Genomic DNA, 20,947 nt, shown 5'->3' with positions numbered 1-20,947 from the left:
AGAATAATCTTGGTTGTAGGTCTTTGCTTTTCATCACTCTGAATAGTTCTTGCCAGCCCCTTCTTGCCTGCGAAGTTTCTTTTGAGAAATCAGCTGAAAGTCTTATGGGAACTCCTTTGTAGGTAACTCTCTTCTCTTCTCTTGCTACTTTTATTATTCTCTCTTTAGCTTTAACCTTTGGCCCTTTAAATATGATGTGTCTTGGTGTGGTCCTCTTTGGGTCCAACTTGTCTGGGACTTTTTGTAATTCCTGGACTTGTATGTGTATTTCCTTTGCCAAATTAATTTTTTAAATTAAGTTTTCAATTTCTTGCTCTTTCTCTTCTCCTTATGGCACCCTTATGGTTTGAATGTTGGTCCATTTGAAGATGTCTCAGAGGCTCTTTAGCCTATTTTTTTTTTTTTTGGATTCTTTTTTGTTCTTGCTGTTCTGATTGAATGCTTTTTTCTTCCTTATGTTCCAAATCATTGATTTTATTCTTGGCGTCATCCACTCCACTGTTGGTTCCCTATAATTTTTTATTTATTTCACTTAGTGTAAACTTCATTTCTGCCTGAGCATCCTAACAACCAGTGTTTTGAACTCTGCATCTGATAGATTACTTCTCTCTATTTTGTTTAGTTCTTTTTCTGGAGTTTTGTTCTGTTCTTTCATTTGGATCATATTTCTTATCTCCTCATTTTGGCAGCCTCCCCATGTTTGTTTCTATGTATTAGGTAGAGCTTCTTTGACTCCCTGTCTTAGTAGCATGGCCTATTATAGAAAAACGCACCTGTAAAGGATGGGGCAGAAGCTTAGGTAATCACCAGGGCAGGGCAACCCCTGTGAACCAGGTGATGGAGTCTTCCATATAGTGCTGCTGCTCTGTGGCTTGGTGTTGGGGAGGGCTCAGAAAGGGGATAATGCTGCTGTCTCTCCTCTGGAGTTTTGTCTGAGAGGATGCTGTACCCTGGCACTTGCCCTAATGCCAGACACTTCAGTGTCTCCCCATATACCACTGGTGCCCTTTCAGCTATTTCCCCTGTGCTGGAGTCCAGAGAGAGTGAGTCTGTGTAAGTCCTAAGTCCGTTACAGGCACTTTAAGAGGAGATGCCTGAGAATCTTGCAGTTTCTTCTGCCACCTCAACCCCACTGGTTTTTATAGTCAGAAGTCATGGGGAGTTATATTCCTGGCACTGAACCCTGGGCTGGGTGGTCTGATGTGGGTCTGAGATCCTTTGCTCCCGAGGTATCCCTCCTGATTTGTATTCACCACACCTGGGTGTGGGACTACCAATTCTGAGTCTCTGTGTCTCTGTGTTTGTGCCTTTCCAAATATCTCTGCATCTCTGTTCCTTCTATCCATCTGGATGAATGTAACTTCTTTAATTCCTTGGTTGTTGGACTTCCATACAGCTTGATCTTCTGAAAATTCTGGGGAAAAGTTATTTTGTAGTCTAGTTGTAATTTTTGCTGTGGTTTAGTAAGGAGGTGAGCTGTATTTACCTACATCTTCAGTTTGACTGGAAGTCTTTTTATATGATTTTAAATTTCTTGAGTTTTGCGTTGGGATGTAGTTCAAGTACTTAGAGACAGTTTGATCGAAACTTTTGAGGCTTACTTTTAAACTTTGCAGACAGGACCAGAGCAGCCGTTTAGTCTGAGGTGAGATTTTCTTCCCACTGACACAATGCCTTTCTGAGTACTGCTACCCAGTACTGCACTTCGGCAGGTGGGAAGAAGTTTCTTCATGCCTCCTTGCCACTTTCTGCTTCTTCTTTTTTTCCCTTAACATATGTATTTATTTCAATGCAGTTTAAAACAATATTTTAAACAATTAATATAGCCACATATAAATTTGGGTATAAATAATTATTGAATAAAATCTTTTATTTGCCTACTGCCATTAAACGACATAGCGGATCTCTATTTGAGTACTGTATTTACAACAGTCTCATTGTATTCAGACTCCTAATTTGATTGCTTATCTTTAAAAATATATATTTTATTGATTATGTTGTTACAGTAGTTCCAATATTTTTCCCCTTTACTCCCCTCTGCCCAGTACACCCCTTCCCTCCAGCAATCCCAACCCCTTAGTTCATGTCCATGGGTTGTGCATATAAGTTCCTTGGCTTCACCCTTTCCTATATTTTTCTTAACTTCCCCCTGTCTATTTTGTACCAACCAATTATGCTTCTTAGTCCCTGCACCACTTCCTCATTTCTCCCTCTTCCCCCTCCCAGCTGATAACCCTCCAAATGATCCCCATACCTAGGATTCTGTTCCTATTTTGGTTTGCTTAGTTGGATTTTGTTTTTATTTTTTAGAGTCAGTTGTTGATAGTTGTGAGTTTGTTGTCATTTTAGTGTTAATTGTTTTGATCTTCTTTTTCTTAAGTAAGTCCCTTTGACATTTCATATAATAATGGCTTGTTGATGATGAACTCCTTTAGCTTTACCTTGTCTGAGAAGCACTTAATTTGCCCTCCATTCCAAATGATAGCCTTGCTGGATAGAGTAATTCTGATTGCAGGTTGCCTTTCATCACATTGAATACTGCTTGCCAGTCCCTTTCTGCCTGCAAAGTGTCTTCTGAGAAATCAGCTGATAGTCCTATAGGTACCCCCCTGTAGGCAACTCTCTGCCTCTCCCATGGTGCCCCCAAGACTCTCTCTTTATCTTTTACCTTTGGCATCTCAATCATGATGCATCCTGGTGTGGTCCCCTCTGGGTCCAGCTCACCTTGGACCCTCCATGCTTCCAGGACCTGTATGTCCATCTCCTTCACAAAACTTGGGAAGTTTTCCTCCTTTTTTCAATTCTTGCTTCCTCATTCTGCACTGGTTGACTGTTTTTTTCTTCCTTATGTTCCAAATCATTGATTTGAACCCTGGTTTTCTTCCCCTCATCATTGGTTTTGTGTGGCTTTCCCTTCATTTCACTTAGCATAGCCTTCACTTCTTCTCTTATGTGTTTGCCATACTCAAGCATATCTGTCAAGCCTGTGAGAATCTTTATCACCAGTGTTTTGAATTCTGCATATGTTAGGTTGTCTATCTCCTATTCTGTGATGTTGGCTATCTCCTCGTCGCTTAGTTCTCCCACTGGAACCTTGATGCATTTCCCCTTTTGGGCCATAATTCTCTGTCTCCTCATTCTGACAGGTTCCTGTGTTTGTTTGCCTCTGCGACCCAGGTAGAGCTGTCACTCCTGTTATGTTGTAAGGGGTGAAGCCTTAGGGATTCATCAATGCAGGTGGCCTGTTTCACCACGTTGTGGTGTTGTATGTGGGGGAGGGATCTGAGAGGGAACAATGCCACCTGCCCAGCACTTGCCCCTTTTCCAGGCACTTCTCCCACTTCTGTATGGGACTGGTGCCTCTCTAGTTGCTGCCCTGACCATCGTTCCCAGAGTGGGTGGGTCTGCATATGTTCCAGGACTGTGGGGCCCTTTAAATAAGAAGATTCTACTGAGAGACTGGCAGTTTATGCCTCTGCCCCAAACCCCACTGGTCTGCACAGTCAGAAGCAAAGAGGCTTGATTTTCCCCAGTGCTGGGACCGTGAGCTTCGAGGTCGAGTGAGGAGCTGGGAATGCCCCCCAGGTGTCTCTCCAAACTTTTAAAAACATGTGATTGCACTTTCTGCTGGCCTGCTGCTGCTGCTGCTACCACCACCACACCTCGTCCTCTCCACCCTGGTACCACCCCTCCTACCTGTCTAGATGCATATTTCTTCTTTGTATCTTTGTTTCTTGGTCTTCCATGCATTTTGATTTTCTGGAACTTCTGGTTGTTTCTAGTTTTGAGGTAGTCGTATTTCTTCTTAGTTGTGGAGGAAGACACAGTATGTCTGTCTACGCTTCCATCTTGGCTGGAAGTCTCATTTTCTCCTTGCCACTTTCTTATTATATATTTAACTATGGAAGAAATTTGAAATTTAAAATAAAGAAAACAGAATTACCACTAAGAATGACAGGAATTAAGAATTACAGATCAAGAATTACAGCACATCAATAATTTGGATTTGTTAACACTATTATGGACTTTTGGCGCTGAGGGGTAGCCTTGCCAATCTCATGCCCTACCAGGTTGGCTGCTGCCCCTGCTGAACAATACAGGAGAAAGAGGGAAGGTAAAAAGGGAGATGCTGAAGTTTCCATGCAAAATCCTTTGCATGCTCAGAAACCAGCAAGCTAGTCAGTCTGGTGTTCTAAGTAAATGACTGAGAACAAGTAGCTCCCTGAGTTGTGAAGTATGAATGTTTTCTAAGCACCATGGTATTGCTGAGTACACTAAAAGAATACATTGGTTAAGTGGGGTCTCAGCACCCAGGGAAGATTTGATTCATTCACTTGGAAGAGCAGCAGAAATACCTGTTCACTAACAATGGAAGATGCTAGAAGAGTGATAAGGTATCTGTAATGGCCTGAACTAGCCAACCAAGTTCTTATGAAGTCCAGATACCCCAGACTAACAAGTTAGCTCCGCATAAAGCAATAATGTTGGCTAGGGGGCAGGTTGAAGGACAGAGAGTTTAAATAGACAGCTTAACTTTGTCAGACAGTAGTGACTGTTATGGTCTGAATTGTGTCCCTCCGAAATTCATATGTTGAAGTCCTAATTTGTGGTCCCTCAGAATGTGACTGTTTTTGAAGGAAGGGTCTTTACATAGCTAATTATAAAATGAGGTCATTAGGGTGAACCCTAATTTCATAACATTAGTGTGCTTTTAAAAAGAGGGGATTAAGACACAGACATGTACAGAGGGAAGACCATGTGAGGACACAGTGAGAAGGCAGCATCTGTAGATTAGAAAGAAAAGCCTCAGAAGAAACACACCTTGATGTCTGCCTTCTAGCCTCCAGGACTGTAAGAAAGGAAGTTTTTGTTGTTTAAGCTACCCAGTCAGTGCAGTACCTTGTTGTGGCTCTCCTGGTGGACTAACAATGACTAAACTGAGGTCTGTATCTCAGTCCAACCTTGTCAAAGCAACATACTGATAATGTGTTGTCATAATTTAAGTACCAGAGGCTTGACTTTTGTTTTTAACTTATAAATGTTTTAAAGGAGGGCCTGTGTTATCCACATTATAATGTCTTGTGTGTGTGTGTGTGTGTGTGATGCTTCTTTGAATGGAGAAAAAGGTATAAAATTACTTCTGGCAAGCAAATCATGCATAAAACTAAATTTATTCTCTATTACAGATGCCATCTACATGCAATAATAGTTTTTTTAAGTATATTTTATTTATTATGTTGTTACAGTATCACAATGTTTTCCCCCTTTGCTCACCTCACCTCCAGCAATCCCATCCCCCCTTAATTCATGTGCATGGGTTGTGCATATAAGTTCTTTAGCTGTATCCTTTCCTATATTATTCATAACTTCCCTAAGTCTATTTTATACCAACAATTATGCTTCTTAATCCCTGCACCATTTCCTCATTTCCACCCCTTCCCCCTCCCAGCTGATAACCCGCCAAATGATCCCCATACCTCTGATTCTGTTCCTGTTGTTGTTTGCTTAGTTGGATTTTGTTTTTATTTTTCAGATTCAGTTGTTCATAGTTGTTTGTTGTAATTTTAATGTTCATAACTTTGATCTTTTTCTTAAGTCCCTTTGACATTTCATATAATAGTTTGGTGATGATGACTTTCTTAAGCTTTACCTTGTCTGGGAAGCATTTCATCTGTCCTTCCATTCTGAATGATAGCTTTGCTAGATAGAGTAATCCTGGTTATACGTCCTTGCTTTTCATCACCTTGAATACTTCTTGCCAGTCCTTTCTTGCCTGCCAAGTTTCTTTTGAGAAATCAGGTAAAAGTCTTATAGGCACCCCTTTGTTGGTAGCTATCTGCTTTTCTCTTGCTGCTTTTAAGATTCTCTCTTTATCTTTAACCTTTGGCATTTTAATTATGCTGTATCTTGATGTGGTCCTCCGTTGGTCTAGCTTGTTTGGGACTCTCTGTGCTTCCTGGACTTGTATGTCTATTTCCTTTGCCAGATTTGGGGAGTTTTCCTTCATTATTTTCTCACATGAGCTTTCAACTTCTTGCTCTTCCTCTTCTCCTTCTGGCATCCCTATGATTTGGATGTTGGCACATTTAAAGTTGTTCCTAAGCTTCTCATTTTTTTCAATTCTTGTTTCCTCAATCTGTACTCATTGACTGTTTTTTTGTTCCTTATGTTCCAAATGATTGATTTGAACCCTGGTTTTCTTCCCTTCACCATTGATTTTGTGTGGATTTTCCTTCGTTTCGTGTAGTATAGCTTCCACTTCTTCTCTTATGCATTTGCCATACTTAAGGATATCTGTCAAGTCTGTGAGCATCTTTATCACCAGTGTTTTGAACCCTACATCTTTTAGGTTGGCTACCTCCTCATTTGTTAGGTAGGCTATCTCCTCCTCTCTTAGTTCTCCCACTGGAACCTTGATCTGTTCCCCCTTTTGGGTCATACTTTTCTTTCTCCTCAACTTGACAGGCTCCTGTGTCTGTGAGACTCTGTGTCTTAGATAGAGCTGTTGCAACTGTTACATCGTGAGGGGTGGGGCCTTAGGTATTTATCAGTACAGGGTGACCCGTTTCATGATGTTGTGGAGCTGTATGTGGGGGAGGGGTCTGAGAGGGAACAATGCTGATTGCTCAGCACTTGCCCCATTTCCAGGTACTTCTCACAGTTTTGTATGGGACTGGTACCTCTCTAGCTGTTTCCCTGGCCATTGTTCCAAGAGTGGGTGGGTCTGCAGAGGTTCTAGGACCATGGTTGACATTTTAACAAGTGAACTCTGCTGAGAGACTGGCAGTTCCTTCCTCTGCCCCAAACCCCACTGGTTTGCACAGTCAGAAGCAATGAGGCTTTATTTTCTTCAGTGCTGAGACCATGAGCTATTTGGTCTGGTCAGGAGCTGGGTGTCTCAGATGCACCCTGATACCACAACCAACAGCGCAGAGCAGTACAGTGTTGAAGCCTTTCTCTTTAAGGCATCTCTCAGATGCCTCTTTCATTTTGGAGAGCCAGGAAGAAAATGAGGCACATATCCTGTGACAGAATTGGGTATGTCTTCCATTTCTGAAACATATTTGAATCCTTTATTACTTCAAAACTGTATAGTAATCCTAATTCCTGGTTGTGTTTTATTCAACTCAGTCTACAAATGTAGCTCATAAACATTAGTGGAAAAGAATTTACATTCTAAGGTCTGTTAATCTAACCCTACTGATTATGTATGTGAACCGATAAATAGCAAATAAATCAAACTATGTGACACAATAAAACAAATTACCTGGTATCATTTAAATAATTGCCACCACTAATAGTCAAAACGAAGTCTAACAAATTAACCCTTTAAGGGGGTTCTCATTTTAATTCCATCCTTACTTAAATAGCATCAGACTTCAAATGCATTTTGGAAATCATATGAGGAAACCTTTGAAAATCAAGGGACTGAGTTTTCCCCTTCCAGTGGATGTTTCAATTTGGACCATCTCTAAAGGAAGGCCAAGAAGCTTGGCTCCAGCTGTGACATTCTTGAATTGCTTGCTCTTTCCCAGCTTTCAAGGGACAGAGCACCTCAAAGCCAATGCCATGTGTCCTCTCACAAGGTCATTTTCTTCTCTGAGGAAAAGATGGAAAGTGCAGCAGTGTGGGTGGGTAGGGAAAGTGACATCAGACTTTGCTACTTGTTTGGCTGTTGCCCAGCAGTATAGCTTTAACTTATGTGGGCCTCATTTTCTTCATCTGTAAAATTGAGATAGTGATGGAATCTATCTAAAAATGACCAAATGAGATAATGCATGTAAAGCACTCACAGGTGGCTATTGTGTGTTGAGTCAATGCTACTTCCATTACTACTACTACCGCCACTTCCCTGAAGTATCTGTTTCCTTCCCTTCCCCACTGCATTATTTTTCTTTTTAGTTTTTTACTTTCTACTTGGCTCTTGAGACATAAAGATAGTTGTGTGTATGTGTGTGTGTGTGCATTTTGATATTTTAATGCATTTCTATGGTTGATATGGAAATGGAAGGAGAAACAATTCTAATTAATCTTTCTTCCTATCAAAGAGAAATATAGCACCTATTCAAAGATTTTCTGCTCTCACCTCCTCCTGGTGCTTTCTCCAATTTTATTTTTTATTTTAGTAATTAATTTTAGTTAACAAATACTCATATACACCACTCACACAGCAGCCACAGTAATGACTTTTTTTTAAGTTAAACTTTTAATTTTAAGATAATTATGAATTAACACGTAGAAGAAAGAGTGCACCCGTTTCCCAGTTTCCCTCAGTGGCATCATCTTGCACAACTGTAATACATTCTCACAACTGGGATATTGACAGAGTCAAGACACAGAATATTTCTCTCTTCAAGGATCTCTTATTTGCCTTTTTCTGGCCATACTCACTTCCCTCCCAGGCCTCTCCTTGTGTAGCCATTGGCACTCACCAAACTGTTCTCCATTTGTATAATTCTGACAAAATTGTAATAAATCAGATCATGCGGTTTGTAACCTTTGAGATTTTTTCCTCACTGTGCATAATTCCTTGGAAGTTGTCACATGTATTAGCACACATAGTCATACATATATATATATATATATATGTGTGTGTGTGTGTGTGTGTGTGTGTGTGTGTGTGGATAGTCTTCTGTATAAATTTGCAACTGTTTATTTAATCATTCATCTGTTGAAGGACATCTGTTCGCCCCACTCCCCCCAGTTTTTGCCCATTATGAATAAAACTGCTATAAACATCTGTGCATAGTTTTTTTCTTCATTTATCTAGGATAAATGTCCAGAGTGCAATCACTAGGTCATGTAGTATTTGCATGTTTAATTTTTTAAGAAACTGCTATATTGGCTTTTCAGAGTGGCTGTACCATTTCCTCCAGCAATGTATGAGTGATTGAGTTTCTCTATATTCTTGTCAGCATTTGCTGTTGTCATTATTTTTTAAGCCATTCAAATAGGTGTGTAGTGATGTTTAATTATGGTGTTAAATTGCATTTCCCTAACCACCAGTGATGGTGACCATCTTTTCATATGCTTATTTGCTATCTGTAAATTCTCTTTGGTAGAATGTCTTTGCATATTTTTTGTCCATTTTCTAATTGGATTGTTAGCTTTTTTAATGTTGAGTTTTGAGAGTTTTTTTATTGTTATAGATACTAGGTTTTTGTCAGATATGTGGTTTGGGAATATTTCCTCCCAGTCTTTGCTTGTCTTTCACAGAGAAAAACTTCTACATTTTAATGGAATCCAGTTTACGATTTTACCCTTCTGTGGGCTGTGCTTTTGCTGTTAAGTCTAAGAACACTTTGTTTAACCCTAGTCCCTAAAGATTTTCTTTTCTTTTTTTTCCTAAAAGGTTGATAGCTTGGCATTTTACATATAAGCCTGTATTCATTTTGAGTTAATTTTGATACAAGATGTGAAAATTTGATTAGATTCATCATTTTCCTTATAGATGGATATGTACTTGCTTCAGGACTATTTGTTGCAAGGCTATCTTGCCTCTACAGAGTTGCTTTAACACCCTTGTCAAAAAGTACTTGGGCATATTTGTTAGTCTGTTTCTGGGTTCTCTCTTCTGTTCCATTGATCCATGTGTTTGTCTTCTCACCAATTCTACATTGTTGATTACTGTAGCTGTACAATATGTCTTGAAGTCGGGTAGAATGACTTCTCTGACTTTATTTTTCTTTGTATAACTTATTTTAACTATTCTAGTTCCTTTGCCCTTCCACACAAGTTTTAGCATAATCTTGCCTATATAAAAAAATCTTTCCGGGATTTTAATCAGAATTAAGTTAAACTTTGTGATGGGCTAGTGTCTTTCCAAAATTCATGTCCACTTGGAACATTATTATGTGATCTTATTTGGAAATAGGATCTTTGCAGATGTAATTAGTTAAGATAAGGTCATACTGGATTAGGGGGAACTTAAATCTAATGACTGGTGTCCTTATAAAATGAAGAGAGGACACATAGAGAAACAGAGACACACGGGGAAGAAGACTGTGTGAAGACAGAGTAAGAGATTGAAGTTATGTTATCACAGCTAAGAAATGTGAAGGATTACTAGCAACCACTAGAAGCTGAGAGAGGCATGTAACATAAGTTGAGAAAGAGGCATGTAACCTTGCCAATCCCTTTATTTTGGACCTCAGCCTCCAGAATTGTGAGAGAAAACATTTCTCTCATTTAAAATATCTGAGTTTGTGGAAATTTGTTACAACAACCTTAGGAAGCTAACACAAACTTGCATATCAGTTGAGGAAGAATTAACATCTTTATTATGTTGAGATTTTTATCCATGAACTCCAATTATTTGTGTCTTCTTTGATTTCTTCCATCAGTGTTTTGTAGTTTTCTTCATACAAGTCCTATACATGATGTGTTAGAATTACTCCTAAGCATTTTATTTTATTTATAAAATAATACAAATGATCTTATAGTTGTTAACTTTGATGCTCATGTGTTTATTGCTAGTGTTGATTGCAATTGATATTTGTATATCAATTTCTATATCAATGATGTTCATATATATGTTCATTGCAATTGATATTGTATATTTATTTATCTTGTATTATGTGACCTTGTTGAACTGCTTTATTAACTCTAAGTTTTTTGTAGATTCCTTAGGATTTAATACGTACACAATCATGTTATCTGCAAGTTTTCTTCTGTAGTTTTATTTCTTCCTTTTGACTTGTATGCCTTTAATTCCTGTTATTGCCTTATTGAATTGACTTGACCTTCCAGAACTATGTTGAATAAGAATGATGAGAGTGGATACCACTGCTGTATTCCAACTTTTAGGAGAAAAGCATGGTCTTCCACTTTAAAGTATAATGTGTTAGCTGTTGTGGTTGTCGTTTTTGTATATGCTCTATCAATATGAGCAAATTCTATTGTGTTCCTATTTTTCTGAGAGGTTTTTTAAAAAAATCAAAAATAGGCTTTTAATTTTATGAAAGGCTTTATGCATCAATTTATAAGATAATACAAATTTTCTTCTTTAGACTGTTAATATGATGAATTATACTGATAGATTTTCAATACTGAACCAGCCTTGTATTTCTGGAGAAAAATCCATGTAGTCATATAATTCTTTTAATATATTGCTGAATTCTATTTGTTAATATTTTTTTAAACAATTTTTTTGTCTACATGCATGAGGGCTGTTCTGTATGTTTTTTGAATAGCCTTCATTTGGCTTTGGTATCAGAATAAATACCTGCTTTATAAAATGAATTGAAAAGGGTTTCCTCTTCTTCTACTTTTTTGAAGTAATTTGTAGAATTGGTATTAATTCTTCTTAAACATCTATTACAGCGTTTCTCAACCTGTGGGTCGCGACCCTTTTGGGGGTCCAACGACCCTTTCACAGGGGTCACTTAAGACCATCGGAAAACACGTATATAATTACATATTGTTTTTGTGATTAATCACTATGCTTTAATTATGTTCAATTTGTAACAATAAAAATACATCCTGCATATCAGATATTTACATTACTTTTCATAACAGTAGCAAAGTTACAGTTTTGAAGTAGCAACAAAAATAATTTTATGATTGGGGGTCACCACAACATGAGGAACTGTATTAAAGGGTTGCAGCATTAGGAAGGTTGAGAACCACTGATCTAGTAGAATTCACCAGTAAAATCACTCGAGACATGATGTTCCTTTTTTTGGGAGCTTTACATTACACATTCAATTTTTAAAATAGTTATAAATCTATTCAAATGATCTGTTTTACATCAGGTGAGTTTTAGTAGTTTGTACTTTTAAAGAATTGGTCCATTTCACCTAGTTTGAAATTTATGTGTGTAAAATTGTTGGTAGTATTGTATTTCTATACTAAAAGTATATTTTATTGATTATATTGTTACAGTAGTTCCAATTTTTTCCCCTTTACTCCCCTCCACCTGGTACCTGCCTTCCCTCCAGCAATCTCCACCCCCCTTAGTTCATGTCCATGAGTCATGCATATAAGATCTTTAGCTTCACCCTTTCCTATGTTATTCTTAATTTCCCTCTGTCTATTTTGTACCAACCAATTATGCTTCTTAATCCCTACACCATTTCTCCATTTCTCCCCCTTCACCCATCCAGCTGATAACCCTCCAGATGATCCCTATACCTATGATTCTGCTTCTATTCTGGTTTGCTCAGTTGGATTTTGTTTTTATTTTTTAGATTCAGTTGTTGATAGTTGGGAGTTTGTTGTCATTTTAATGCTCATAATTTTGATCTTCTTTTTCTTAAGTAAGTCCCTTTGACATGTCATATAATAATAGCTTGGTGATGATGAACTCCATTAGCTTCACCTTTTCTGGGAAGCACTTCATCTGCCCTTCCATTCTAAATGATAGCTTTGCTGGATAGGGTAATCCTGGTTGTAGGTTCTTGCTTATAATTACTTTGAATACTTCTTGCCAGTCCCTTCTTGCCTGCAAAGTTTCTTTTGATAAATCAGCTGACATTCTTATAGGCACCCCTTTGTTGGTAGCTATCTGCTTTTCTCTTGCTGCTTTTAAGATTCTCTCTTTATCTTTAACCTTTCACATTTTAATTATGCTGTGTCTTGGTGTGGTCCTTCTTGGGTCTAGCTTGTTTGGAACTCTTTGTGCTTCCTGGACTTGTATGTCCATTTTCTTTGCCAAATTTGGGAAGTTTTCCTTCATTATTTTTTCACATAAGCTTTAATTTCTTGCTCTTCCTCTTCTCCTTCTGGCACTCCTATCATTCGGATGTTGGTATGTTTAAAGTTGTCACAGAGGTTCCTAAGCATCTCCTCATTTTTTCCAATTCTTGTTTCCTCAATCTGTACTGGTTGACTGTTTTTTTTTGTTTGTTTGTTTCTTATGTTTCAAATCATTGATTTGAACCCTGGTTTTCTTCCTTCCACCATTGATTTTGTGTGGATTTTTCTTTGTTTTATTTAGTGTAGCCTTCACTTCTTCCCTTATGCGTTTGCTGTACTTAAGCATATCTGTCAAGCGTGTGAGCATCTTTATCAGCAGTGTTTGGAATTCTGCATCTCCTCATCACTTAGTTCTCCCACTGGAACCTTGATCTGTCCCCTCTTTTGGGCCATACTTCTCTGTCTCCTCATCTTGACAGGCTTCTGTGTTTGTTTGCCTCTGTGTCTTAGGTAGAGTTGTTGCTCCTGTTATGCTGTAAGGGGTGGAGCCTTAGGTATTTGTCAGTATGGGAGACCTGTTTCACCACCTTGTGGCACTGTATGTGGGGGTGGTGACTGAGAGGGAACAATGCTGTTTTCTCAGCACTCGCCCCTTTTCCAGGAACTCCTCCCACTTTTGTATGGGACTGGCGCCCCTCTAGCTGTTGCCCTGGCCATCATTTCCAGAGTGGGTGGGTCTTCAAATATTTTAGGACTCTGGGGGCCCTTTAAACAAGTGGACTCTACTGAGACACTGGAAGTTTCTTTCTCCACCCCAACCCCCATTGGTTTACAGAGTCAGAAGCAATTAGGCTTTATTTTCTCTGGTGCTGGGACCACAAGCTGTGCGGTCTGATCTGGTGCTGGAAGCCCTCCCCAAGTGTCCCTCCCGACTTTTTAAAATGTGTAATTGGGCTTTCTGACAGCCTGCCACTGCCACTGCTGCTGCTGCTACCACATCGTGTCCTCTCCACCCTTGCCCCACTCTTCCTACCTGTCTGGATGAGTATTTCTTCTTTATATTTTGTTTGTTGGACTTCCATGCAGCTCGATTTTCTGGAACTTCTGGTTGTCTCTAGTTTTGAGGTAGTTGTATTCCTTTTTAGTTGTGGAGGGAGATGCAGCATGTCTATCTAAGCCTTCATCTTGGCCAGAAGTCGTATTCCTATACTTTTGACGTCTGCTGAGTTTTTAGTGGTAGTTCCTGTTTCATTCCTGATGTTAATTATTTTTATCTTCTTTCTTTTTTCTTTTGTCATTCTCACTGGAATTTGCCAATTTTATCAATGTTTTTAAGGAATCAGTCCTCTGTTTAATCAATTTTCTATGTTGTTTTTCTGTTTTTAATTTTACTGATTTCTGCTCTTTATGATTTTTTTTATTTAAGTTTATTTTGCTTCCCCCCCTAGATTATTGAGGTAGAAGCTTAAAAAATTTTAGTTGAGACTTTTTTCTAATGTATGCATTCAGTGCTATAAATTTCCTTCTCAGTACTTCTTTAGCTGTATTTCACAAAATTTTGATATATTTTATATTAATTCAGTTCAATTAAAATTTTTCCTTGAGACATCCTCTTTGAATGATAAATTATTGTATTTTTTTGCACTATAAGACATACTTAGGTTTAGAGGAGGAAAACAAGAAAAAAATATTTCTGAACCAAATGGTGTACTAAAATATTTAATAAAATATCACAGAATATTTCAACCATGTAATGTGAACAGCAGTCAACAACGGTATTAAGAACCATCATCACTGTCATTAACAAATGAGGAGAGACTTTAAGGTTCAAGTACTCTTCTAGTTTTCTGGGAACCCCAATAACTGATTATCACTAGTGTCAGAATTTATGGGGGCCTTGTTAACAGGCATTGAGGGAGTTAAGAGGTATTACTAGTTGTAACAGTCACTGAGAGTATCACTATCTTAACTAGTTACGGGTTCTGGCGGACTACCCCCAGTGCCTATTATGGATAGTGATACCCCTTAATCCTCTCAGTGCCTGTGTTACTAATAGAGTAGTGACCCCACCATAACTTTCTTTATATACTACAAACTTCAGCATTTATGGCTGCTCACCCAGTTACTGCTGGCCTCACACAGAAATCTGCTGTGCACTGGAAGCACTATGGAAGTAAACGAGACAGCTGTAGCATCTAAGGGAGCCAGTAGCCAACCAAGAACGTGTTACTTCAGCTCCACCCATCTGCCTCTCATGATTGGCAGAGCTTAATACACAGTGATTGGTGACTGGACACAGTTATGCTGACACAGACCCCACCCAGTGTCAAAGACAGTTGGCAATTGGCACTGTGCCTTATACCCGTTATTAGCCTCAGCTGATTCAATAGATCAGTGGTTGTAGTTGGGAGTGTCAGGTGGTTCTCTACATCCTCTCAGGTCCCAGGTGATGGGCAGAGGCGGACAGCAACTGACCAGACACCCTGAGATTCAGCAGTAAAGCAGAACATTCAAGCATCCCCACGGGGTTTTTCGTGGGCCCACCACTTCCTCTTCTAACAGCTGTCACCACCACCGACAGTTCAGGTAATACACATCATGGTCTGTGATGCAATATTTGCTCCATAAGATGCACAGACATTTCCCCCCACTTTTGGGGGTGGGGGAGTGCATCTTATGGAGCAAAAAATGTGGTAATTTTTAAAATAAATTATATTATCATTAGATTATCTAATTATCATTAAAAATGCACGAGGCAAAAGAACGCAAATGCTAGAACCCACACTTTGAAACCACACACTTAGATTCAAGTATGGACCTTAGAAGTATTAACTCTGTGACTTGATCATGTATCAGTTTCTTCATTATAACATAGAGATAAGAACACCACATGGAGTGTTGTGAAAAAAAGGCAAGATTGTGTGCTGTGGGTAATCAAGTTACAATGAAGTTGTGGTAATGGCTTGGCCCCCTGTCTACCCCTGGGCTGGAATCCTGGCAGGACTAAGGCCAAACAACTATACCAGAAACACTAGACCTGAGGGGAAATGCAATCCAAACAGGCAGCTGGGGTTCTTCTTTGCTATCAGGGGAAGTTCACGTGTGTGGAGTTTTTCCAGAGCAAGCCATGTTTTCAGTAGGAGTAATATTTGGTAAGTGTGATCTATAAACAGCAGGGAGGTTCTACAAAGAAACAGGTGAAGAGTATGAAAAGTGCTTCAAGCCAAAATAAGGTTGTGAGATTTTATTTGCTTTTCCTGGCAGAAAATACTTAAAAATCAAATGAGTGGCAGACATGTAACTATTTTACAGAGAAGTTAAAACATGATTAGGATTCCTTATTTAGAACACGTCTACTTTATTTTCTAATATTGAAAACAGTATTGGTCTTAAGTTGAATTAATTTGTTCAAATATCAATGTGCTGTGAAATCATTCTTGACCTCAGCAAGGAGAATTTAAGAGCATATAGGCTATTAATTCCATGAAAACCCAGAACAAGGGCCTAAGCAAATCCCCAGTGCTATTACTGACCCTCTCATTTATCCACTTAGGGATTATCTCCTGTTAAGATGTTTGCCTCCTTTCCAAACTTCTAGACTGTTTCCTGCCACTATGAGTTTATGTACCATTGAGATTTAACAAACAGGTTTAACAAAACCTAATTAAGAAGTTTTTTCTGAAAGGTAGGTGCTGTCTTCCAAAGTCAAATTGAAATAATTGTTTAATGCCTAATTTTTCAATGACTCTCACAAGTATGTATAATTTAGAGCCCACTAGAATTCCCCTGCATTTAAAACAGAACAGGTGACATCTGTTCTTAGATTTCCCTCTATCATCCCTATCCAGCAGACCCAAAATATTGCCCTTCTCCCTTTCTTAGTTCACATTTTCAAACACCTTATTCAAGAAAACACAAGCCCTCTGGCCCACAGTGCTGTGTAGGACCTCTGTAAATTATCTTCAAGTGGCTGGTGATTGAGGGATACCCTGGAGCCCCTCTACCTCTTTTGTCTCATCTTTTTCCTTTCTTCTCCTCACTTACTCCCCTCCAGCCACACTGGCCTCCTGCTCTTCAAACACACTAGTAGCATTCCTTCCTCAGGGCCTTTGTACTTTCTGTTCCCTTTGGCTCAAATGTCTTTCCCTACAATATCTATATAGTTCATTTCATAAACTCCTTTAGGGATCTTGGCATCTCACTTTTAATGATGAGATATTCCCCATCCACTGGATTCAATAAAGTGATCTCCCTTCCCCAACCAGTCCACACCTCTGTAGCTACCTAACTTTCTTCCTTGCCATATTTTTCTCCACGGACTTACCCATAGCTGATATTTACATATTTCACTTATTTGTTTATTGTCAGACTCTTCCATGTAAGCTCCATGAAGGCACGCCTTCTGCATATTTTACTCACTGTAGTATCAACAGTCCTTAGGATAATTCATGGTACATGGAAGACAGTCAAGAAATATTTGAGTGAATGACTAAATGTTTGAGAAGAAAATGCAGTCAGTGTCATAGTGAAATAAACAACAGATTACTAACATGTGTTGACTAGAGTTTCTTGGGGAAAATTCCTTCTTTCCTGGGACCTTTCATGTACATGTACACACAGCCAAGTAAATGCTATTGTGAAAATAGATTTTGTTTCTTAGGCCATCATAAAGTATTTTAAACTCTAGGTCTTTAGCAATAAAGCTTGTTGATACAACTTGATTATGTTATGGCAGTTTTGTTTAGGCACCAGTGATATTCTTGAAATGTAACTATATGGCTGGTTTTATCAAGGATGACTTTGCAATATGTGAAAAAAATGGTTGTCCCTGATATGATAAGGCCACCAGCTGCTGTGATCTAGTCTTTTTGATATGATAAGAATGAGGATAACATTTAATGGATTCCACTGAGGAGCCCTCTGGCTGTCTCCCTACTAGCGCCTTAGGCACAGGTGCGGACCCCCACTGTAGCGCCTGGCCAGACTGGCTCCTGGACTCTCTCCTTCCATCGGGTGATGAAGAACTCTGCTTGATCCAAGGTCAACAGGATGCATACATGCTGATCCTGTCTGCATCCAACCCTTACCTAGGGTGAAAAGAAACTATAACTCTGAGCTCCCCTAGATATCCCTGACGCCTTCCAGCCCATTCCCCTATAAGTCTCAGGAAGACAGATTTATTTTATTCTGAGAGTCTAGGTCTCTGTACAAAGGTATGCCTCCCCCCTCCAAATAATAATTATTGCTTCCATTCTGCTCTGGAACTAAAAAATTAGTCCTTAGTCAAATGAATATAGTCACAGTTGCCATAACCTCAAAATAACAAATATTCACTGACTCTAAGATACCTGGCTGCTTGCCATAAGGAAGGTGGGACATGGCCACTCCTTCCAAGTATCTCAGAAGACATAGACTCCTTATCTGTAACAAAGCCAAATCTAGCCCATTCTTCATGCCCACCTGATAAACATTGAAACCCCAAAACAGGTTTCTGAGAGGACCTAGCATTCTTGGCTGGATTGATAAATGAGACTTTAAAACTGATGAACAGATAATCCAAAGCAATCAGAATAAAACTTTATAACCAAAAAATGAAAAAGAAATCTTCTCTGGCCCCCAGGGAAAGTGGAGGCAGGAGGAGGACTAAATATGTGCAGGAGGCTGAAGACTCATTCTCAAGTCTAGAAAAGTCTGGGGACATGGCTTCTCCCTCTGTGAGGAATTAAGTTCTCCTCCAAAGAGTCTGACCTGAAAGTTTCTAATGATTGCCACTAGAGAATTTCCCTCTGATTTTAATCAATATCAATATGGCAGAGACTTTTATATCTGTATCTGGTTTCATAACACATAGTATGAAAAAGACTTTTTTTTAACATGAACTTATGCTTTCTACTGCAGCAGGTAAGGAAATTCAAAGTCTTCACTCTGTCCTAAAAACAGGTAAAAGACTGAACAAACCAAAAAATAAACACTTATGCTTAGTCCTGGCTGGTATGGCTCAGTTGGCTGGGCATCATCTCACAAAACAAAAAGTCACTGGTTCGATTCCTGGTCAGGACACATGCCTAGATTCCAGGTTTGGTCCTCAGTCAGGGCATATACAAGCAGCAACCAGTTGATGTTTCTCTCATATACTAATGTTTCTCTCTCTCTCTCTCTAAATATACAGAAACACAATTATGCTTAGATCTACTGATGCAGAGAAATCTGATCAGATCACTGTGGAGAAGTAGGAAGGGGCCTAGGAGGAAGCTGCCCAAGGCAAAGGTAAACAGCCTAGGACAGGATTGGCTGAGGAGCTGAATGCCTCCAGAATGCAGGGAATTATGGGTGAGATGATTTGGAATAAAAGAAGTGCTCTTGGATGGGCTTGCTTGCTGGCTCTCTTTCTTCCTCAAGGGTGCCTGGATGACTATGCTGCAGTTTCCTGCATTTCCCAACAGACAGTATTTTGAATGGGAAGGAACTCCAGGCACAGCCTAGGATCAGGCTGGCCTGACAGTTTACTCTTCTTTGGGTGTTCTAGAGGGAACAGGCTCTTGAGGCAGAAGCCTGTCATTCTTCCAAATTTGTGTAGCTTTTGTATCTTATGTTGGTTTAGTTTGTAAACTAATCATATAGAAATTAGATAATTAAAACTAACATGGGGAAAGAACAGGAGAACTCAAGTGTTAAAGAGTTTAGCCTTAATTGATAGGCCTAAGTGATTAATTCATGTGAAATCTGTTATTCCAAATTGTGAAGCTTTTAAATAGAGACTCCTTTCCGTTACCACCAAATCTTTGCCTCTGGAATTTTGCCTAGAGGGTTGTGGCAGGCAGCGGGACCCCAACTGCTCTTTGGTAATAGTATCAGTGAAGTGATGGGACATAGGAAAAACTACTACCTTTAAAATTGGAGAGATAGGTGAATATAGAATACAAAGAACCACAACTTAACTAAGAATAAAATGCCACAATAAACAGTGTTAGAGTAGGAAAACTGGAACTGTGACTGAGGAGTTTTATTGTGGACAACAATGAAAGATCAAAACTTCATGGGGACCCAGTCATGGAAAAGCCCACACTTTTGTGAGTTTTACCTCCAGGAGCTCCACCAGGTCTTCACAGTAATAATTAAGAAAAATGCCTTCTTGCTTCCAGCAGAGGGAAGGAAAAAGGAATCATTTTGAGATAGGCCAGATCATTCTGTTTTTCTTAGCAAGGCCTGCCCTAAGAAGAAGCTATTTTCTAGAGCCTAACCTACCTGGGGAAGAGAAAATACACAACTCCACTCAGTTCTAGCCTTTTATGTGGGGTAGGAAAATACACAAGTTTAGTCCCCTCCAGCAATGCTGTCCTAACAAAAGGGATGAAAAGAAAAAAACAACAGCAACTGAGAAGTGCTGGAGAATTTCACAGTCCAGGGACACAGGCTCATCAAAAGACTAAAACCTAATCATAGGATTATAGGATTCTTCTCCTCCCCTACACCTTAACTCTACTAAAGCTCTTCTTATCAGTTTCTTTTTCTTAGGACAGCATGTATGCATTTCACAAAAGATTACAAAGCAGGTCTGACTTCCAGCCAAGATGGAGGTCTAGGTATACATGCTTCACCTGCTTGCACAACCATAATAAGGATCACAACTAACCTCAAAACAAAAACAATGAGAACTGCCAGAAAACTGAACTGTATGGAAGTCTGACAACCAAGCATTTAAAGAAGAAATATTTATCCAGATGGGAAGAAGGGATAGAGAGGACACATTGTGGTGTCTGCGAAGCAGCAGCAGAGAGGCATCAGTGGCAGCAGGGAACTGTCAGTCCCACATTCACATGCAGCATATAAAACCAGAAGGGACATCTGGGGAGCTATCCCATCCCCTGGCCAGACTGAAAATAAAGCCTCATACCTTCTGGCTGTGAAAACAAGTGGGGGTTGGGGTGATGGGAGAAACTTCCCATCTCTCAGGACAGCCAATTTCGAGGGCCCCCACAGTCCTAGAACTATACAAACCCACCCACCCTGGCAGCCATCACCAGGGCAACAGCTAGAGGGATGCCAATCACTTATGGGAAGCAGGTAAAGTGACTGGAAAAGGAGCGAGTGCTGACCAAGCAGCATTGTTCTCTCTCCGACCCTTCACCTATATATAGTGCCATAAAGCAGTGAAATAGGTCACCCTGCACTGACAAATACCTAAGGCTCTGCCCCTTACAATATAACAGGTGTACCAAGACAGGGAGTCAATGCAACTTTTCCTAATACACAGAAACAAGCAGAGTGAGCTGACAAATTGAAGAGACAAAGAAATATGGCCCAAATGAAA

The sequence above is a fragment of the Furipterus horrens genome, unplaced genomic scaffold (genome assembly GCF_987537825.1).
Source record: "Furipterus horrens unplaced genomic scaffold, mFurHor1.1.pri manual_scaffold_3, whole genome shotgun sequence".
In the NCBI taxonomy this organism is placed as follows: domain Eukaryota; kingdom Metazoa; phylum Chordata; class Mammalia; order Chiroptera; family Furipteridae; genus Furipterus; species Furipterus horrens.
This window is presented reverse-complemented; position numbering follows the sequence as displayed.